Source organism: Sus scrofa, chromosome 9, assembly GCF_054392235.1.
Source record: "Sus scrofa isolate SSC_HxYL_T2T_F1_AM1 chromosome 9, Sscrofa_HxYL_maternal_Yorkshire_Landrace_v2.0, whole genome shotgun sequence".
NCBI classification, from domain to species: Eukaryota; Metazoa; Chordata; class Mammalia; order Artiodactyla; family Suidae; genus Sus; species Sus scrofa.
Window position 1 is genome coordinate 48,449,632 of NC_139391.1, and position 18,221 is coordinate 48,467,852.

General features: G+C 37.9%; 1 long non-coding RNA gene across 49 annotated transcripts in view; it reads right to left on the reverse strand.

Annotated features, from left to right (window-relative positions):
• LOC102163364 (uncharacterized) overlaps window positions 1–18,221 on the reverse strand; it is a 118,606-nt gene that overhangs the window by 66,049 nt on the left and 34,336 nt on the right. For 43 of the 49 annotated variants that reach the window (XR_014815464.1, XR_014815458.1, XR_014815450.1 and 40 more), the window contains one exon: window positions 14,685–14,735. This is a non-coding gene — a long non-coding RNA (uncharacterized LOC102163364). Of the gene's footprint in view, window positions 1–6,079; window positions 6,148–14,684; window positions 14,736–18,221 lie in introns of all 49 variants that reach the window. The other 6 variants (XR_014815475.1, XR_014815470.1, XR_014815472.1 and 3 more) reach the window with 1 other exon arrangement.

An 18,221-nucleotide genomic window follows, 5' to 3' on the forward strand; every position in this document is an offset into this window, starting at 1 on the left:
TAAAACAAAAGACATACAGAAAGGACACTATTTAATGATTAAGGGATCCATCCAAGAAGAGGATATTACTATCGTCAACATATATGCCCCAAATACAGGAGCACCCAGATACATACAACAAATATTATCAGACATAAAGGGAGAAATTGGTGGGAATACAATCATAGTAGGAGACTTTAATACCCCACTCACATTAATGGACAGATCCTCTAGACAGAAAACCAATAAAGCAACAGAGATCCTAAAGGAAACAACAGAAAAGTTAGACTTAATTGACATCTTTAGGACACTACATCCAAAAAAACGGAATACACATTCTTCTCAAGTGCACATGGAATATTCTCAAGAATCGACCACATATTGGGACACAAAGCTAACCTCAACAAATTTAGAAGCATAGAAATTACTTCAAGTATCTTCTCTGACCACAATGGCATGAAACTAGAAATCAACCACAGGAAAAGAAATGAGAAAAAACCTACTACATGGAGACTAAACAACATGCTACTAAAAAACCAATGGGTCAATGAGGAAATCAAGAAGGAAATTAAAAAATACCTGGAGACAAATGATAATGAAGACACAACCTTTCAAAATCTATGGGACACTGCAAAAGCAGTGCTCAGAGGGAAATTCATAGCGATGCAGGCCTTTCTCGAAAAAGAAGAAAGATCTCAAATTGACAACTTAACCCTCCACCTAAACGAATTAAAAAAAGAAGAACAAAAAAGACCTAAAGTCAGCAGAAGGAAGGAAATTATAAAGATCAAAGAGGAAACCAATAAAATAGAGATTCAAAAAACAATAGAAAAAATTAATAAAACCAAGAGCTGGTTCTTTGAAAAGGTGAACAAAATTGACAAACCTCTGGCTAGACTCACTAAGAAGAGGAGAGAAAGAACCCAAATAAACAAAATTACAAATGAAAAGGAGAAATCAAAATGGATACTGCAGAAATACAAAATACCATAAGAGAATACTATGAACAACTATATGCCAACAAATTTGACAGTCTGGAAGAAATGGACAGATTTCTAGAATCTTATAGCCTGCCAAAACTGAATCATGAAGAAACAGACCAACTGAACAGACCGATTACTAGAAATGAAATTGAAGAAGTCATAAAAACACTCCTTACAAATAAAAGTCCAGAACCAGATGGCTTGACAGGCGAATTCTATCAAACATATAAAGAGGAATTGGTGCCCATCCTCCATAAACTTTTTCAAAAGGTTGAAGAAGAAGGAACACTCCCAAAGACAGTCTATGATGCCACCATCACCCTAATTCCAAAACCAGACAAAGATACCACCAAAAAAGAAAATTATTGGCCAATATCTTTGATGAATATAGACGCAAAAATTCTCAACAAAATTTTAGCCAACCGAATCCAACAACATATCAAAAAGATCATACACCATGACCAGGTAGGGTTCATCCCAGGTTCACAAGGATGGTTCAACATCTGCAAATCAATCAATGTCATATACCACATTAACAAAAGAAAAGTCAAAAACCATATGATCATCTCAATAGATGCAGAAAAAGCATCTGGCAAAGTCCAACATCCATTCATGATCAAAACTCTCACCAAAGTGTGTATAGAGGGAACATTCCTGAACATAATCAAAGCCATTTATGACAAACCCACAGCAAATATAATACTCAGTGGAGAAAAACAGAAAGCCTTCTCACTCAAATCTGGAACAAGACAGGGATGCCCACTCTCACCACTGCTCTTCAACATAGTTTTGGAAGTCCTAGCCACACCAATCAGACAAACAAAAGAAATAAAAGACATCCAAATAGGAAGAGAAGAGATTAAAACTGTCACTGTATGCAGACGACATGATACTATACATAGAATACCCTAAGGATTCAACCCAAAAACTACTTGAACTGATTAATAAATTCATCAATGTAGCAGGAAATGACATTAACATTCAGAAATCAGTCGCATTTCTATATATCAACAATGAAATATTAGAAAAGGAATACAAAAATACAATACCTTTTAAAATTGCACCTCAAAAAATCAAATACCTTGGAACACACCTGACCAAGGAGGTAAAGGACTTATATGCCAAGAAACATAAAACTTTAATCAAAGAAATTAAAGAAGACATAAAGAAATGGAAAGATACTCCATGTTCATGGATTGGAAAAATCAATATTGTAAAAATGGCCATACTACCCAAAGCAATCTACAGATTCAATGCAATCCCTATCAAATTACCCATGACATTTTTCACAGAACTACAACAAACAATCCAAACATTTATATGGAACCACAAAAGACCCAGAATTGCCAAAGCAATCCTGAGGAACACAAACCAAGCAGGAGGCATCACTCTCCCAGACTTCAGGCAATATTACAAAGCCACAATCATCAAGACAATGTTGTACTGGTACCAAAACAGACATACAGACCAATGGAACAGAATAGAGAACACAGAAATAAACACAGACACCCACGGTGAATTAATCTTCAACAAAGGAGGCAAGAATATTAAATGGGGAAAAGACAACCTTTTCAGCAAGTGGTGCTAGGAAAATTGGACAGCCACACGTAAATCAATGAAATTAGAACACACCCTCATACCTCATTGAACAAAAATAAACTCAAAATGGTTTAAAGACTTAAATATAAGACAGGACACCATTGAACTCCTAGAAGAGAACATAGGCAAAACACTCTCTGACATCAACATCATGAATATTTTCTCAGGTCAGTCTCCTGAAGCAACAGAAATAAGAGCAAAAATAAACCAATGGGACCTCATCAAACTGAAAAGCTTTTGCACAGCAAAGGAAACCCAAAAGAAACCAAAAAGACAACTTACAGAATGGGAGAAAATAGTTTCAAATGATGCAATGCACAAGGGTTTAATCTCTAGGATATACAAGCAACTTATACAACTCAACAGCAAAAAAGCCAATCACCCAATGGAAAAATGGGCAAAACACCTGAATAGACTGTTCTCCAAGGAAGATATACAGATGGCCAACAAACACATGAAAAAATGCTCAACATCGCTGATTATAAGAGAAATGCAAATCAAAACTACCATGAAATACCACCTCACACCAGTCAGAATGGCCATCATTAATAAATCCACAAATAACAAGTGCTGGAGGGGCTGTGGAGAAAAGGGAACCCTCCTGCACTGCTGGTGGGAATGAAAACTGGTACAGCCACTATGGAGAACAGCTTGGAGATACCTTAGAAATCTATACATAGAACTTCCGTGTGACCCCGCAATCCCACTCTTGGGCATATATCGGGACAACAGTTTCCTTGAAAAAGACACGTGCACCCACATGTTCATTGCAGCACTATTCACAATAGCCAAGACATAGAAACAACTCAAATGTCCATTGACAGATGATTGGATTGGGAAGATGTAGTATATATACACAATGAAATACTACTCAGCCATAAAAAAGAACGACATAATACCATTTATAGCAACATTTTGGAACTAGACACTCTCACACTGAGTGAAATAAGTCAGAAAGAGAAAGACAAATACCATATGATATCACTTATAACTGGAATCTAATATACAGCACAAATGAACGTTTCCACAGAAAAGAAAATCATAGACCTGGAGAATAGACTTGTGGCCGCCGGGGGGGAGAGGGAAGGAGTGGGAGGGATTGGGAGTTTTTGGTTATCGGATACAACCTGGAATGGATTTACAATGAGATCCTGCTGAGTAGCATTGAGAACTATGTCTAGATACTTATACTATAACAGAACAAAGGGTGGGAAAAAAATGTATACACGTAAGTGCATCTTGGCCCCCATGCTGTACAGCGGAAAAATACATAAAAAAACACACACACACAAACACACACACAAAGAATATATCTTTCCCAGAGTTCCCGTCGTGGCTCAGCAGTAATGCACTTGACTAGCATTCATGAGGACACAGCCTTGCTCAGTGGGTTAAGGATTGGTATTGCCGTGAGCTACCATGTAGGTTGCAAACACAGCTCTGATCCCACACTGCTGTGGCTGTGGCATTGGACAGCAGCTGTAGCTCTGATTTGACCCCAGGTCTGGGAACTTCCATATGCCACGGGTGTGGCCCTAAAAAGACACACACACACACACACAAAAGAATATACCTTTTTTTTTTTCTTTTTTCTTTTTAGGGCTGCACCTGCAGCATATAAAGTTCCCAGGTTAGGGGTCGAATCAGAGCTATAGCTGCTGGCCACAGCCACAGCCACAGCAACACCAGATCTGAACCGCATCTGTGACCTACACCGCAGCCTGTGGCAATGCCAGATCCTTAACTCACTGAACGTGGCCAGGGATCAAACCCCATGGATACTAGTTAGGTTCTTAACCTGATGAGCCACAATGGGACTGCCGAGAATACATCTTAAATAGATAGATAAGTATATGTTGCAAAGTTTATTCACTTACTTTTTCATTGGTATTGGGAGGTTTAAAAAATCCATACAATTTGAAATTCTATAGTCCAAGTTTCCTCTGTTTGAAGTCATATTTAGAAATTTTTTGAAGTCATATTTAGAAATCCCCTCAATACATAAATATCTACTTATCTTATGATTTCATTCATACCTATCTTATGATTTTTATTCATACCTTTTTCCCCCTCATAAAACTGTTCTACTTTTTCTCTGGCATTATTTACAATGTTCTATAGCTAGTTGTCTATGTTTGTATATCTCCAAACACTGTCTCCCACTTCCATTAATGGTATCACCAGCAGTAGCTAAATTTGCCCATTCTTCCTTTAAAATTTAGCTCACATTTCTCCTTTCCTTTTCCATTATCCTTAATTAAGTCTCCCTGGAGTCACTCCCTTCCAAACTGTCCTCTATGTAGAGTTCTTTTTCTACATAATATTACTCCGCTGTTCAAAACCTCCAATGACCTGCTTGTTGATATAAAATAACATAAAAATCTCTAGACCCAGAGCTCAATATCCTCCCCAGTCAAGTCGTTATAACTGCACATCCCTTGAAACACCTTGGGTTAGGCTGGCTCGTCAAGGTACCTGTGCCAAGTCAAGTGCAGAGCAGTGGGAGTGACTTGCCCTGAGGAATGTGAAGCTTACAGGCCCATCCCCAAAGCCATGCTAAAAACACTCTATTTTATTTTACTTTTTTATTCTGGTTAAAAAAAAAAAAAAACACATAGCACAAAATTTGCTAAACATTTATTTTGGAACAATTTCAGACTTATAAAAAGATTTAAAGATAGCTCGAAGAATTCTCTGATACCTTAGAAAATAAATTTTGTGCCTCTTCCCAGATTCCAAATGTTAACATACTTAACAAAGAAGCCATGCTTGTTCTATCATTCTCTGCCTTTCTCTCTCTCTGTGTTTGGACACAATGCTCCTTGTACTGTGGTTAAACAGAAGAATGTGCCCCCACCCTCCCACCTTCTTACCACCACAGTAGGCTACAACTCATTTTTCAAGGGTCTATACCAAACCCAATGACACCCATCAAAGTCCCAAATCAGGATGTTGGCACTAAAACTGAGGGAGAATCTGGCCTGGTTCTTGAGTTGTTAGAAATAATTTCATGAAGAATGGTTATTAAAAGCTGAGTGCAGATATTTGGATGCAATAATACAAGAGCAGTTGAGCAAGTACACGAGTGTTTTAAGAAGATGACCTCCAGCAGCAATTTTCAGAATGGTATGGGAGGAAGTCCTGGTGACAGGAGCCCAGCATCTAGGAGGCTGATATTGTGGCTGGGCAACTAGTCAGTCTGCTAAATGCTGAATATTTTTCCTTTGGCATGGCTCTTGAGCTCACCACTTATTACCTACTACCCTAATTCGAACCCTCCTCCTAGCACCATCTTGTGTCTATCTGTTGAGAGGTCTACCTCCCTCCAATGGGCAATACCATTCAGGAGAACCATTTACTTCTGCATGTAGGTTAGATTAGGGTCATTGTAAGGGACAATAGGACATAGTGTTTATGCAGAAATCTCAGAGTCAGCTTCAGACTTGAACCCCATCTGTACTCAGTTTTAATAACTATGAGATCCTAAGCAAGCATTTTTTGAACCATAATATCTTTACCTTATCCTTAATCCTTCACCAGGCTACTGTGAAGAATACATTAGATGATGTAGTCAAAGCATAGATGCCTGGAACATAATAAGATTCAATTAATATTAATGTATTAGTATTATAGCTAGCAAAGTGTCTGGCATGTGGTAGATATTCAACATGGTAGGTAATTTTTAAAATATATTTATTAATAATAGTTTTTGGGGGGTGTTTGTTTTTTTGCTTTTTAGGGCCACACCTGCATCATATGGAAGTTCCCAGGCTAGGGGTCGAATAGGAGCTGCAGCTGCCAACCTATGCCATGACCACAGCTATGCGGGATCTGAGCTGCGTCTGTGACCTACACGGCAGTTCAGGGCAAATCCAGATCCTTAACCCACTGAGCAAGACCAAGGATTGAACTCATATCCTCATGGATACTACTCGGGTTCCTTACCACTTAGCCACAACAGGAACTCCAATAGTTTTTTTTTTTTAATTTGAATAATACCACAAATAAAAATGAGGGTGCCAGGTATATGAGGGGCTGGCATAACTCCAGATAAAAATAGTTGGATCTTTGAGCTACATATAAGATGGTTAACAAAGTGCAGCTGTTATTGTAATCCCTTCGGTGGCAACTTCATTCACATAGCTGTAAATAGCTGCTTGTGTCAGGCAATTGTCAAGAAAATCCTTCCAAATTTTTCTAATCCCATCAGCAGAGAGCTTTCTCAGACTTCACTCATCCAGCAAAATATGATTAGGTAGACTTGAAATCAATAAAATATAGAGAGGAAAAATTGACACATTAAGAACAGATAAAATCTGTTTTGTGCCTTCCCTCTCCCAACTTCAAAAACCATATTAAGGGGGGATCAGTATTTCTTAGGAATAAGAACAAGCCAGCCACTGGACTTTAAAATTGCTCTCATTCCTTGTGGTTGTCACCTGCTGAGTCCCACCTGGACTCACTCTCATTTACTTATGCCTCTAGTCCTGGCTCAATGCTCTCCTTTCTATCTCTACTCTTGTCACCATGCTTGGTGATTTCAAATGCCTGAGATGACCTGTCCAAAGCCTTGGACTTGTCAGTCTCTGACCTCCACCTTCCCTCAGCCATCATTTTCATTGCCATAGTCTACCCTTTATCATCTAAAGAATTGAGCCCAATCTCAAAGTATGATTTCAAGCTTTATACTCCTGGACTACCATCTCGGGTGTAGCCTTCCAGCTTACTTACTGCCATTCCAGCAGTTCTCTGATCCTGGCAGAGCCTGCAAGCTACTGACTTAACCACTTCTCCCCTACCCATTATACCCCTCCCGCCATCATTTCCTTGTTACCTAATTTGGATTCTATGGTCCATTATATTAACCACTCCCTTGCTGCCACACTAAAACCTTTGCCCAGCTTTCTTGCGTAGTCACCTGGAAAATGTCAGTCTTAGTTAAGTACAAGATTCATATTCATATGCCTGTGGTCCGGAAGCTGAGCATTGCTATTTCCTATTGGTTTCCCTTTGAAAGAATGACCCAAAAAACCCTCCAATGGGCACTCATCTCAACCTGCTATGCTTTATTTTCTAGTGAATTCACTCTCTCTCTCCAGAGACTGTTTACCAACTTAATTTCTCTCCTTAGGCTTCTGCCTTCTACTTTACCCATTCTTAATTCACTAAGAAAAACCAGCCATCAAATGAGCAATCCTTCACTCTCCCACCACCAAGTCTACCAATCTCCATGCATCTACACCCACTTAATCTGCCTCCTCTCCTGTTAAAGTAGACAAGGCACACCAGCTCCTAAGAGAGGTAGATATCTCCTGTGGTTAACATTCCATACACTCTTGCCTTTTCAACAACTTTCTCCTGCAATACTTTCCTTTTCTCTTGCATCATCAATTTTACTTTCTTTATTGCATCAGTTCCATCAGCATGCAGATATATGCAGCATACAGCACACTTAATAACACCAATTTTTTTTAAAAAGGCTCCTGCCTTCCACATGCCTATCAAGTACCACCCCATTTCTCTGTTTCAGTTCATAGCAAAAGTTCTTGAAAGAATTACACATAGATGTAGTTCAACAATCATTGTTTCAAAAATCATTCTCTCTTCAACCCACTTCAGTCAGGTTTTGGTCTTCATCCTTCATTGTAACTGTTCTTAATGAAATCACCCATGACCTTTAATGTTGCCATTCTGAATGGTCCCTTCCCTGTCCTTAACTAACCTAACTTGTCAACAGCAATGACACAATTTTAAAAATCAAATGTATTGATGTATATTTACAAATAATAAAAGGCACACGTCAAACACATACAGTTTGATGAATTTTGACAAATATATACATCTAACAACCACAATCAAGATACAGAACATGTCCTCCACCCTAAAAGATACACGTGTACCCCTCAATCATTCTAATTTTAGACACCCACTGATATACTGTTTGTGTTAATATATTTTAAATTTTTCCTAGAGTTTTATACTAATAGAAAATAACAGAATCATATATTATATTTTATTTTTTCTGACTTATTTTTCTCAGCATGTTTCTGAGACTTATCTGTGTTACTGCCTCCACTCATAAAGGAAGACAGCAAGAGATGGAGAAAGGGACAAGAGAACTATAAAACAGCTAGAAAACAATTAACAAAATGGTAGTAATAACTCCTTGCCTACCAATAATTAATTTAAATGTAAATAGATTAAATTTTCCAATCAAAAGACCCGAGGTGGCTGAATGGATTTTTTAAAAAAAGACTCAATTACATGCTGCCTACCAGAGACTGGCTTTGCCTTTACAGACACATACAGGGTCAAAGTTGAGGAATGAAAAAGGATATATGATATAAATGGAAACCAAAAGAGAGCAGGGGTAGCTACACTTATATCAGAATTTAAGCCAAAAACTCTAACAAGAGATAAAGAAGTGCATTTTAAAATGATAAAGAGGTCAATGTATCAAGTGGTTATAACAACTATAAATATATATGTATGCAACACTGGTGCTCCTGAGTATATTAAGCATATACCTACAGATATAAGAGAAAAGAAATAGACAGTAATACAATTATAGTAGGGAACTTAAATATACCATCTTTAACAGAGGATATATCATCCAGGCTGAAAATCAACAAGGAAGCTCTAGAAGTTGAAGCGTATTTTAGACCAAGAATCTAACAGAAATATACAGAGCATGCTATCAAAAAGCAGCAGAATACATATTCCTCTCAAGTACACCTGGAAGACTCTCTAGAATAGATCGTGTGTTAGGTCACAAAACAAGACTTAGCAATTTTAAAAAGGCTGAAATAACACCAAGTACCTTTTCCAACCAAAATGTTATGAAACTAGAAATTAATAAAAAGAGGAAAACTTGATAATCCATAAAAAGGTGAAAATTGAACACACTCCTGAACAACCAATGAGTCAAAGAAGAAATCAATCAAAAGAGAAATCAAAAAATATCTTCAAACAAATGAAAATGGAAACAATATATCAAAATATATGAGATATGGTAGACTAGTGTTTGTCACTGCTGTGTCTCAGGCTGGATCCCTAGCTCAGGAATTTCTGCATGCTGTGGGCATGGCCTACAAAAGGAAAAACCCACCACAATGAGATATTACCTCACACCTGTTAGAATGGTTGTTATCCAGAATACAAGAACTAACATATTGGCAAAAATGTGAAGAATAGGAAACCCTTGTGCATTGTTGATGGAAATGTAAATTGGTGCAACCACTATGGAAAGTAGCATGGAGGTTCCTCAAAAAATCAAAAACAGAGCTACCATGCGATCCAGCAATTCCAATTTTGCATATATATCCAAAGGAAATGAAATCACTAATCCTACGTTACAGCAGCCTAATTCACAATAGCTAAGACATGGAAACAACCTAAGTGTCTTTCAGTGGACAAACCTAGATCTAGATATACACACGGGACATTATTCAGCCTTTAAAAATAAGAACTTCTTAACCACTTTTGACAATTAAATGGACCTTGAGAACATTATGCTAGGTGAAATAAGTCAGACAGAGAAAGACAAATATTATATGATCTCACTTATATGTAGACTCTAAAAACGCTGAACTCAGAAGCAAAGAGTAGAACTATGTTTACCAGGAGCTGAGGATGGGGAAGAGGGGAGCTGGTCAAAGAGTACAAACTTCAGATTATACGAGGAATGAGCTTGGAGGGGGCGGTCTAATGTATAGCATGGTGACTACAGTTAACAACACATGTTATATACATGAAAATTACTCTAAGGGTAGATTTTAAGTGTTTTCACAATAACAATCATAATTATGTGAGGTGAATGATGTACTAATTAACCTTATTGTGGTAAACATTTTGCAATATACATGTATACCAAATCATCACATTGTACACCTTAAACTTACATAATGTTATATGTCGATTATATCTCAATAAAGCTGAATAAGGCAATAATAATTCAGTTGTACATTTCAGATTACAAAGTTTGAGTCTTGTGATTTCGTTTATTCCTAGTTCTGAGCTCAGTGTTTCATAAATGATAAACATAGGAGATTAAAAAATAAAACTTTATGGGATCTCAAACAGTTCATAAAAAGCAAAATTTCTAAACTTAAAGAACTATTCCCAGAGTTCCCGTCTTGGTTCAGTGGCTAACAAATCCGACTAGGAACGATGAAGTTGCGGGTTCGATCCCTGGCCCTGCTCAGTGGGTTAAGGATCTGGCGTTGCCATGAGCTGTGTTAAGGATCTGGCATTGCCATGAGCTGTGGTGTAGATTGCAGACGTGGTTCGGATCCCCTGTTGCTGTGGCTCTGGCGTAGGCCGGCAGCTACAGCTCTGATTGGACCCCTAGCTTGGGAACTTCCATATGCTGTGAATGCAGCCCTAGAAAAGGCAAAAAAGACCAAAAAAAAAAAAAAGAACTATTCCCTAGGGTCATACAAATTAAAATACCCATGTCTGGTTCAAACCAATGTAAACTGCTAGGCATACTTTTTATCAAATCATGCTTTAAAAATATTTCTTTTTAATTTCTCTGCTTTGGATAATAGGGAGTAAATGAACAAGAGAATATTTTGAGATGTTCTGATCATTGAGGATAAATACTCTTCTTATGTAAATACAAATTGCTGTTATTATTTTCCACCTCACTCTCAAGGCCTGAGCCAGATTTTAAAATTTTTATATATAAATTTGCTCACAAACTGGTAACCAAATGGATAAAGCAAAGGCATTGAGCCAGGAAAATTTGCATCTGGATTCTCTGTAGGACTCTGGGAAAGTGTTGTCTTGCAGTTTCAGAGGCAAATTTATTTGTATAGTACAGATGGTTGCCTCAAGAACAGTTTGTAACACAAATTATTATTATACTATGTCATTCTCATTAATTTAGAACCAGATCAGTTTTGTCCCTGTTACAAATGGATAAAAAGACTGTCAATTTCAGACTTTCAATTATATATATGAAATTAATATTAAAAACATATATATGTATGCAGGTATCTTAAAATCTATCTACTTTAACTCAAGAGCTAAGCTAAGGACATGTGGATCATTTTAACCCAAATGTCTGCCTCTCTTTCTCTAGCATACTTAGGGGTTGGTATTACGTTGGTTCCTAAATCAGTCCTTGTAACATCTGCTACTTATCTTTCCTTCTGTATTCTACTCACTTCATATCTAATTACTTTCCAGGCTAACTTCTCCTGATATACAGCTGTTACCTAGCCAACACGGTCTCCGTGGAGTTGTGCTCATGTGGATTCAGTCTGATGGAGAAGATCATGGAAAGCTTAGAGGAAGATTCTTTTGAGTCAAGTCTTGTAGGATGCCAGGGAATAAGCTAGACAAGTAGAAATCCTTGCCAGAGAGGGGATAGGATGATGCATACTTCTTAGTTCAGGCAAAAGGGTGGATTTGGAGCTGAGAGGTGACATTGAAAACCAGCATAGTGTACGTGTAGACACAGTTGTTTGGCTTAGTTAGAGTTAAGAGATGAGCTCACAGAAGTGACAAGGTCGTGAAGGACTAAGTTACATAATCAACTTGATTTTACAGATATAGGCACTGTTTGCAGAACTTAGTGTGCTCAACAGCAGTTTCCCTTCACTACATAGTTTGATGATTTTTTTTCTGCCTGAGTTGACCCACCTCAGTCTTTCTGGCACCAGTGATATAGCAGAGTCTAGTTCTGTCTGACAGGTTAGCAGTGCTCTTGAGAGCACTGCTAAATGCCCTCTAGCTTTGTCTCACATTCTCCTAGTTTCTTTCCCCAACCACAGCCTGATTTGCTCACTATTTCTAAAATCAAACAAATAAGAATGAGGATTTAGAGAAGTCATCTCTTCTCTAGCAGATCATTCCACGACAGACCATATCATGTGCTCCTAACCTGACCTTAGATGGCTGCCCTTAGGTGAGTCGCCAGTGCTGGTGGTGGTAGAGGGGCATTTGGGCTGAAGACACAGAAATTGCATAGTACAGAATGTGCTACCAAAGGCTGTTCCTTCACCAGGAACTGTGAGCAGGGCCTATCCTCTTTGATCAGGCCATGCGTGTGGCAGCCACTGTATTGTTGTGGGATCAAAGCCCACCTCCACCACTTACAGCTATACTGCCTTAAATAAGTGATTTTATCTCAGAGCTACCAGACCTAGATTCTTTGAACTGAGAATGAAAGGTACTTTAACTTGCAGAGTGATTACGTGATTTAGAGAAAAACGTACATAGAGTATTTGCTTCATAGCCAGTGCTCAATAAATAGTGATACACATCAAATTTTACTTTTTTAATTTTTAAGAAGCACATCATGTTTAACACAGTTTATAGATGATGCTTTTCCTAACCACAGCCTCTGTTGTTGAACATTTTATTTTTTTCCAATTTCAACTTTATAATTAATGTTGTGGTAAATATCATCATGAATATAGTTTCATCTTTGGAATTATTTTAAGATATATCCTTGCGCTATGCTTCATTAGAACAAAGGATATGAATTTCTATGGATTTTAATGCATATTGTCAAAGGGATCTGAAATGAATTAAGGAATAGTTCTTAAAGATGTTGAGTTTACAAATTATCTTGGAGACATACCTAAATAAATATTGCACTTGCTTTTTTTCTTATTTGGTATAATAATAAATAAAATAATAATACAATTAACAATGTAATGTAATAATATATAATTATTAATAAATAAGACAAACTATTAAAAACTATAAAATAATATAATATAGCAATTAATAATATGACATAATAAATAATATAATGTAATATCACTGTTCAGATTTGTGTGTTACTATGATGAACAATATTTGGATTTAAAATATTTATTGGTTGATTTTTGTGTAACTGGACTGCTCATGTACTTTATTGATGAGGTTTACAAAGTGTATATATTATATACATATACACACACACATATATGTACACACACATACTGATCTCTTATGATATCTCATTATAGATTAAATTTTTATGTGTAATTTCACGTATTTATAGATTTTCCATTTTGTCATACCTATTTGAAATTTCTGCTTTTATATCAGTGCTATATTTTAAATGCATTTTAATGTATGGAATGAATAGCCCCTTTATTTTTTCTTTTTCTCTCTCTCTTTTTTTTTTTTTTTTTTTTGGTTATTTTACTATCATCAAGATGGTTGCTTAGAAAAACTAGTAAAATGAGACAAAATAAAATCACTAACATAACGGATAAGGAAAAAGCTCAGGGAAAATAGAAAATTATTGGAATCAAAAAAGGGATATAACAAGTGCAATAGGGATTTTTTAAATAAAATAATATTGTGGACAACTTTCTGCCATTAAGTTAGAAAACTTAGACAACAACTGACAAGTTCCTGCAAATACAAATGTTACTAAAGTTGACTCAAGGAAAAGTAGGAAAATTCAGTGTTTGTAAAACCATGAAAGAAACTGAACTAGGAGTTTACAATCCACCATCAATAGAGAAGACAGATAGATAAACAGATGAAAAGCCAACCAACTTATATGTAGCTTGCGAATCACAGGATTAGTTTTTAAATAAAAGATCAGGAGAACATAATGAACTTCTAAGTCTTTTTTTTTTTTTTTTTTGGTCCTTTTGGTGCCCACTTGTAGCATCGGGAGGTTCCCAGGCTAGGGGTCAAATAGGAGCTGCAGCTGCCCACAGCCACAGCAATGCAGGATCTGAGCCACGTCTGCGACCTACATCATAGCTCACGTTGAGCAACGCTGGATTCTTAACCCTCTGAGCAAGGCCAGGTATCGAACCCACGTTCTCATGGATACTAATCGGGTTCCTTAACCACTGAGCTACTATGGGAACTCCAATGTCTAAATCTTGATCTAAGATTGATTTTATTAGAATTTGAAAGAGTCCTCTGATGCTCCTCTTTCTCTAGTGCCCTAATGCTAGAGACTGAATATCTGAGCCCTCCCAAATTCATATGGCAAACTCTAATGTGATGATTTAAAAGGAGAGGCTTGGGGGATGTGATTAGGTCATGAGGATGGAAGCTCATGAATGGAATTAGTGTCTTTATATAAGGGGCCCCAGAGAGATCCATCCCTTATCTCTTTTTCTGTGTGATGGTTCTGTGAACAAACAAGAGGGTACTCACCCAACAATGAATCTGCCACAGCCTTGATCCTGGACTTCTCAGCCTCGAGAACTGTGAGAAATAAATGTTTACTGTTTATAAGCCACTCAGTTTATGGTATTTTTTGCTACAGCAGCCTAAATGAACTAAAATACCTAAGTATACACTTATTTTGCTTACCGGTAATCCAGGTTCTTTCTCTGTCTCTAACAGTAGAAGGTTTATTTAGATTAGAGTTTAATATTATTCATGTTATACCCAGTGCTCTCCCAAATTCCTATGTTGAAGCTCTAATCCCCACTGTGATGCCATTTGGGTTTAGGCCTGTAGGAAGTGATTGGGTCATGAAGATGAAGCTCTCATGAATGAGATTAGTGCTCTTATAAAAAGAAGCATGAGAGAGATGACCTCTCCCTCTGCCATGAGGAGATACAGCAAAAAGGTGGCCATTGTAAACGAGGAAGAGGGCTCTCCCCAGAACTTGATCATGCTGGCACCAGGATCTTGGACTTCCAGCCTCCAGAACTACAAACCAATAAATGTTTGTTTGAATGACTCATTCTATAGTATTCTGTGACAGCAGCCTGAACAGATGAAGACCACAGTCCTACTAATACGTGTATGTGAAACACAACCCTTTTTATAAAGTGTTAAGTATACATGCTCTGAAATATATTTACACTTTTCTTTTTTGGCTGCGCCTGTGGCATGAGGTAGTTCCGGGGCTAGGGACAGAACCCAATCCACAGCAGTAATAACGCTAGATCCTTAACCCACTGAGCCACCAGGGGATGCCTATTATTGTTTAATAATTTAAATATTCAAGAAACTCATAAGGAGAAGGGCACTCAAGATCTAGTGTATAATTTATAATATTGAGGGTTTTTATTACTTTTCTATTAAAATATACATTACAAGGCTTCCAATTGGAAGTAACAGAAAAACCAACCAAACCAATTTGATTCAAACAATAAAAAACTGGCCAGCTGGCATTTACACAAAATCCAGAGGTAGGGCAGGCTTGAGGTTTGGTTGACCTGCTCACCTGCATCATCAGGAACACAGGTTCTTTCTATTTCTTTTTTCTGTAACCACAGGATCTGTATCATTTCATATCTGGTTGCCCTCTGGATTGTAGGACAGCTGCCAGTTAAAGTAAGACCTGCTGACTTCTTTATTGGCACCTAGCAGATGAGAGAAATTTCCTCTCCCTAAACCATCAAATGGAAAGTCTTTATCTTCTGCCTTTGGGGACCAATTTGCATCCCCCACACAATGGTAGGGCTAGGTCCCTGAAGCACGCACTGGCTTCCTAACTAGGGCCCATCAATGGAGCTCAGCTCAGTTCCTAAAAGCTCATCACTGCCACACAATGGGAACAGAGAGTGAATACTGAGGAAACGAGCATACCATACGCTACAAGATATCTGCTTGGAAACCACTCCTGTTTTCGCTGAAGTGATACTTGATTGTATGTTCATTTGGGAGTCTGCTGTATAAAAGGAAGGACAGTATTTCTTCCAATTTTAGGTCAAGTGCCAGTCTGAAATCACTGTTAGAGTTTAGACAATATATAAAGCATCAAGGCTCAAACATCAATAAAAAGTGTAAATTGATTTTTTTCAACCTAATTGGAAATAAATGTCAGTTATCAGATAAATCATTTAAAGCTAAAAGTTGTAGCTAAATATTAAGGGCAATGAATATGTCCAAAGACACTCAGGAGAGATTCATTCCAATTCAAGCTAGACCATTCTCCAGACAATCTAAGATTACCTGACATGACAGTGTTGATGCATAACGACTAGGACATAACATCTATTAGAAAGCATCAGTGCTCTTTACCTGTAGGAATTTTATTTATCAGTATGAGAGCATCTACATATACAGACTACACACTATTCCCTCTTTAAAATTTGTACAAGGAACTCATACACGTAACAAAACTCAACCAGCATCAATAAATACACAGTAAAAATCAAACGTCAGTGTCTTTCTCACTTAATTTCCCGAATCCCTCTCCCTAAAGGCTTACATGTATTAGTTTCTTATGCGTCCTTTCCCAAATAGCCTATATATACATGAAAACATACACATCCTTTTAAAAAAAATCCAAATGGGGACATACATATGCTATGTGCAGTTCTGTACCTCCCCATTTTCACTTAATGATATATTCATACATCCAGAGGGAACTAAATCTTGAATAGCTGCCTGAGTAGACGTCGTGACCTTGTGGCACAGGCGGGGGAGCATTTGAGGTCATATGAAGAATGGGATAAGAAGGAATTGTCCACTGAGCAGGCAGGGAAGACTCAGTAAAGGAAAGGAGGTCTGGAGGAAGGCACCCCAGCCCCTGACATGAGGGGGAAACCTGCCGAGGGGTAAACATGCAGATAAAGGAGGATTTAATCTTTCAACAAGTTAGAGATAAACTGAAGAAGTTTACCACACTTCTGAAGACAAAGAGTTCCTTACTTAATTAAGGAAAAAAAATTTTTTTTCCTATTTTTGTATGTGGTTTTTGAACAAGCTGTTTTTGAGTAAAAGCCTTAAGTCCCAGGGTATTCCTTCAATTAGAGGATCCCTGTATTTACAATTCTCTAATTCACCACTAGATGGACCTATTTGATATTTTGTTTTCCAGGAAAGAAAATGGTTTTACATTCAGTGAGGTCTTCCTAGCAAGGATTTTAGACCACTGATTCTAAAACAAGATTTAATTGACTTTTTTGGGTTTTGGGGTTTTTTTTAGGGGGGTGGGGAGGGCTCACTCACTGCACTCATAAATTCCTGGGCTACAGATCAAACCTGTGGAAAGTAACATAATGTCTTTTCTATCAAAGGAAATCTTGGTTACTCCATTTTGCTCTGGCTCCAGCTTCGGCTGAATCAACCCTGCGACCCCCTTCCTCTTCAATTTGTTTCAAATTAGCCAACTGGGAAGAATGTGCGCCCTGTCCCAACCAGTGGGAAGGGAACAGGTAAATCACCTGCTCTGAGGGTCCTTTGTTTGGCGCACGCACTTTTTGGAGTACCCACGCCCTTCTGCAGAAGTAAAGAGCCTTGTCGAGTTCTCCCCGTGTGCATGTGTCTCATTTTTCGACACTGACGATCTGAGCCATGTCCCCAACAAACCTGAGCCACAGCAATAACCAGAGCCACAGCAGTGACAATGCAAGATCCTTAACCTGCTGTGCCATCAGGGAACTCTCTATTTGATTTTTTTAAAATAATTCATTCATACAAAATAATGAATAAACTGTACTCATATACTTAAATAAATTTTTTTTTCTTTTTTGTCTTTTTGCCATTTCTTGGGCCGCTCCCGCGGCATATGGAGGTTCCCAGGCTAGGGGTCCAATCGGACCTGTAGCCGCTGACCTACGCCAGAGCCACAGCAATGTGGGATCCGAGCCACGTCTGTGACCTACACCACAGCTCAAGGCAACGCCGAATCATCAACCCACTGAGCAAGGGCAGGGATGGAACCCGCAACCTCATGGTTCCCAGTTGGATTCGTTAACCACTGTGCCACGACGGGAACTCCCTTAAATA